Here is a 5532-nt window from a genome sequence, read left to right as displayed (position 1 = left end):
GGGGTTTGCTAGTGAGAGATTATCTATTACCTACGCTTTTATGGGTACAACTAACATCCTTGGGTTGGAGTTTTCCTTCTAGTACTTTCTGTAGGGCTGGATTTGTGGATAGGTATTGTTTAAATCTGGTTTTGTCATGGAATATGTTTTCTCTGTCTATGGTGATTGAAAGTTTTTCTGGGTACAGTAGTCTGGGCTGGCATCCGTGGTCTCTTAGTGTCTGCAAAATGTCTGTCCAGGACCTTCTGACTTTCAGAGTTTCCATTGAGAAGTCAGGTGTAATTCTGATAGGTCTACCTTTATATGTTACTTGGCCTTTTTTCTTTGCAGCTCTTAATATTCTTTCTTTATTCTGTATATTTAATGTTTTGATTATTATATGGCAAGGGGACTTTTTTTTTGGTCCAGTATATTTGGTGTTCTGTAAGCTTCTTATATCTTCATAGGCATATTCTTCTTTACATTGGGAAAGTTTTATTTATTTATTCATTTATTCATTTATTTATTTATTTATTTATTATTTATTTATTTATTATGCATACAGTGTTCTGCCTGTATGTGTGCCTGCAGGCCAGAAGAGGGCACCAGATCTTATTACAGATGGTTGTGAGCTACCATGTGGGTGCTGAGAATTGAACTCAGAACCTTTGGAAGAGCAGCCAGTGAGTGCTCTTAACCGCTGAGCCATCTCTCCAGCCCCAGGAAAATTTTCATCTGTGATTTTGTTGAATATATTTTCTATGCCTTTGAGCTGGAATTCTATTCCTTCTATCCCTATTATTCTTAGGTTTGGTCTTTTCATGGTATCTCAGATTTCCTGAATGTTTTATGTTAAGAATTTGTTGGATTTAACATTTTCCTTGACTGATGAATCTATTTCCTCTATTGTATCTTCAACATCTGAGATTCTGTCTTCCATCTCTTGTATTCTGTTGGTTATGCTTACATCTGTAGTTCCTGTTCATTTACCCAGATTTTCCATTTCCAGAATTCCCTCAGTTTGTGTTTTCTTTACTGCCTCTATTTCAATTTTCAAGTCTTGAACTGTTTCCTTCACCTGTTTGATTGTTTTTTCTTGGCTTTCTTTAAGGTATTTATTGATTTCTTCCCGGGTTTTTTTTTTTTTTTTTTTTTTTTTTTTTTTTGTCTTTTCCTAGATTTCTTTAAGGGAATTTTTCATTTCCTCTTTAAGGGCCTCTATCATCTTCATAAAGTTATTTTTAGGGTCATTTTCTTCTGCTTCATCTGCATTGGGATGTTCAGGTCTTGCTGTTTTAGAACCACTAGGTTCTGGTGGTGCCATATTGCTCTGTATGTTGTTGAATGTTTCTTACACTACTGTTTATGTATCTGGGATAATTATAGGAACAGGTGTTGATTTTTTTGATGCCTTTGTTGGATGGGTCTTTTGTTCCTTTTTTGTCTTTTGGCCTGAATGGCCAAAGTTCTGGTGGTTGGCTGGTTGTCAGGTCGAGTAGGGTTGTCTCAGCTGAGGTTTGTGGGGGTTTGGGTGCCTAGGTCCAGCATATCATCCAGTTCTTCTGGCTGGTGTGGACTTTACTTGTGCCTATGAAGTCTGTTCTTCCAACTGGTGTAGGTTTTGCCTGGGCCTGTTCTTCCAGCTGGTATGGTGGCACTTGTGTCTATAGCGTCTGCTGATGTTGCTGGAGAGGGCTGTTCATGGGGAGGCTGCTCTTCTTCCAGTTGGTGCAGGTGGTGATTGTGCTCTAGGGGCTGCTGATGTTGTAGGGAATGGTTGGCCAGGGGGAGGATGATGGGTTCGGTGGGTTTGGGTCTTGTAGGTTACAGAGTCTAATGGGTGGTGGTGGCAGTGGAGTAGCCTGCTGGCTGACTGCTGGGGCTGAGATCGAGGCAAAACTTTTTTGAATACCCAGTACCCCCATGAAGTTTAAGTTTTCCAGTCTGTCTGCTAGGAGCATATACTATTCTTGGTCCTATATAAATGTTGGAGTTTGTGTCCTCTGGTTTCTTATAGTCTTTTCCTTGGCTGATTTCTTCACAAGCCTGCACTAATGAACAAGCACTCTGCTGAATACCCAAAGGATCTCTGGAGTTGTAACCTTTGAACCCTTAGTGCCTTGGTCTTTTCAGAGTATCAGGTCCATCCTGTCAACTCGGGAAATCTGCTGGGCTTTGCTTAGGCTTGCCTTCCTGAGTTATACATACAAATTATATTTAATATCAGAAACAGTTTCAGTAAGCTATGTAAGGACTTGTTTCTCATTACTCCAAGGATCACTTTAATACCTGATGTTCAACATCTGGAAAACTGTTGTTTCATATTTTGCAGTGTTTGTAGGAGGTGGGCTGTATGATTTTGGTTGTTTCAAACATAAAGATAAATCTGGTTGCTGTTACTCCATTTTAGGATGAAGTCTCTTAGTCTCTTTTTGAGTTAGAATTGATTACTTTTTAAAATTCTTTCAACTAACTCTAAAAATATTTGATTTTGTCTTATATATCTTTAATTTCTCATTTTCCTGTCACTACAATATTCTTTATCTCTTCAGACACTTCACTGTGTTTATAGGTTGGTTGAATTAACCCTGAGCTGTGAGTGAATGTCATATCTATAACACATAAACAGTGCACAAAAGATGGATTCAAGGTGTAATAGCAGAAAGGTGTGTGTGTACATGCGTGTGTGTGTGTGTGTGTGTGTGTGTGTGTGTGTGTGTGTGTGTGTGTGAGTGGGTGGGTGTGTAGTGGGTGCTGAACCTAGGACCTCGAGCATACTTGCAGATACCCCACCACTGAACTGTAACTCTAGCCCTTCTAAGATTCTTAGTAGCTTAGAACCATTATAATCTGGCCTTGTGATATGTGGCCAGAGTTCCTTTTAGGAACTAGGCAAGTAAGATTTAATAACTACCATAGAGCTGTGCAAGTATACTCTAATTTATTATAACAGCCTTTCTTTCATTTCAATGGAAAACAATCAACTGCAACATTAAATCACACATGGATATTATAAAATCTATATTTTTATTAAAATGGGAGAAAGAACACCCTTGTTTTAATGCTTCCATTTAATGGTTATATAACCTTATTCAAATCTGTTTATTTCTGAACAATTTTCTTCTATAAAATGAGGCTAATACTAGCACTGTTCTGAAAGGATTATATGGAATATGTGAAAAATGGGTCTTAAATTAGAGTCTTTTAGGATTTTTTTTTTTTTTTTGGTTTTTTGAGACAGGGTTTCTCTGTGTAGCTTTGCGCCTTTCCTGGAACTCGCTTTGGAGACCAGGCTGGCCTCGAACTCACAGAGATCCGCCTGCCTCTGCCTCCCGAGTGCTGAGATTAAAGGCATGCGCCACCACCGCCCGGCTTAGAATTTTTTTTAATCACAACCCAATTACATGGAAGTCTCATATATACACACACAGTTTAATTTAATCACAATGCAAAACTTACTGCTCCTAATATTTTCTCTTTCATTGAAAAGTAAACCTTTAGTAGTGACTCGTTATGAATTATAGGTCATTGTATAAAATATATCATATACATAAAAGAAAAGACTATGAAGTGACCTATTAATAAAAGGTTGTGGTACATAGAACATGTTACTTCATGATCAAGTTATACCTCAAAATCATTTGAGTATATTGTATGGTTAAGTATGTCAATCTTTATTAACAGTTTTTGTTGTTGATGTTATTTTTTTTGAGGTAGAATCTCACTATGTAGCCCTGGTTATCCTGGAACTCACTATGTAGACCAGGCTGGCCTTGGATTCACAGGGATCCACCTGCCTCTGCCTCCTGAGTGCTGGGATTATCACCACCGGGTTTATTAACAGTTTATGAAAGATTATGTTTCTACACTTTGAACTGTAGCCTTTCTTTTCCCTAACAAGTAGGCTAGTAATAACTTTTGTCAAAGATTATGTTTCTAAACAATGGTAAATCCTTAGAACTAGTATTAGCTTCGCATTGTCTTTTAATTAGCTTGTTAAAACTTAAATTTTCCCCCTATTTTTCTCAAACATTTAAATAAGATTTACAATCATATTGTAAATGTTTTCATAATAAAAGATATTGCCATAGCAAAAGACACTTAGTGAATTAAATTTTTCAGGATACTTGGTTGTCATTTGATTTACTAAGATAACAAATGGCTTAGGGAAGTTAGGCCTATTATTTGTGGTCTACTGTCATAAAAAGTTTTCATCTTGCCTACATTTTAAGGCAAATTACCACAAAAAAGTGCACGATGCAGAATTTTCTGCAGCAGGCACCCAGGTTTTCCTAGTGACTAAGAAAGCAGGTAACTAGGACTGATGTCCTCACTGATCGGCTTCCTGGGTTATGCCACACGCACTGAAGAAAGTGTTCCTGTGAAATGTCCCCTGGCATGTCACTTTATCCTGCTCAGAAACACTTGATTGGATGAAAGTTCTATTTGCAGCAGAGGACTTCTTGCCTCCTCTTGCCTGAGTTTAATCTCTTCTATTTCTAGAGTCAGTAATCCTTAGTTTAGAATTAGCTGGAAGAGCCCACACAACTGGGTGGAGCATGAAAGGTAGCATATACTTTTGTAAATTAACCGTTTTTCTCAAGGCAGACAATTAATTAAATCATTTGTGTTTTTTCTTTATATCAACTCCAAATCTTCCAGAATTATAAGGAATCTCTTGCTGTGTCATACACTGGAAAATGATGTAATGCTCAAGTAATCTACCAGAGGACTTTTGGATATAAAAATTTTTTAATGTGTTTTCCAGATGTCTGTGACCTTTTGAAATTGTGCCCACCCTGCTTGATTTTTTGCTCCCTAGATTGGTTAAGTTGAACAATAAATTAATGAGCTAGAGTGAGTATAACTGGAAGAACTTTGTCTTGCAATAAATCGTTATTGCTATAATAAAAACTACATACAGAAATCCAATTCCCACATATTACATGCTCTAGTTAGAAAGTGGTGTGTTAATAAAGAGTTATAAGGAGCATGATTTTAAAATGATTTCATTAGAATCTGTGTAAAAAAAACGGAACATCATTTTGATGTTTCTTTGCTCCAGGAGGTGTAATGAGTGTATAGACAAATGGGCTGGAAGTTTTAGACACAATCTTCTCTTTTCTTTTCTTTTTTTTTTTGGTTTTTCAATACAGGGTTTCTCTGTGTAACAGTCTTGGCTGGCCTGGAACTCTCTTTGTAGACCAGGCTGGACTCAAACTCACTGAGAACCTCCTGCCTCTGCCTCCCAAGTACTGGGATTAAAGGCCTGTGCCACCACCGCCTGGCAATATTTTAATATTTTATATAGTATTTTTCTGAATATTTTCTCCCAGTGCTTAGCAATTATTTTAAACTGTGTTAGCAGCTCCCTGGAACTCTACATACAGTAGTAACTTAGCTGCCAACTATTTGATATACTTAAAGAAACAAAATTCTGATTGACTCTGATCTGTTTCTTTCAGAAAAGTCACCACCCATAGAATGGATTTTATAGATCAGATTGCTTAGTGTGGATATCATGGTAACAATACAGGACATACACTTAATTTC

The sequence above is a fragment of the Peromyscus californicus genome, unplaced genomic scaffold (genome assembly GCF_007827085.1).
Source record: "Peromyscus californicus insignis strain IS unplaced genomic scaffold, ASM782708v3 Scaffold_6__1_contigs__length_162567912, whole genome shotgun sequence".
Classification (NCBI taxonomy): Eukaryota; Metazoa; Chordata; class Mammalia; order Rodentia; family Cricetidae; genus Peromyscus; species Peromyscus californicus.
Note: the sequence above shows the minus strand (reverse complement) of the source record.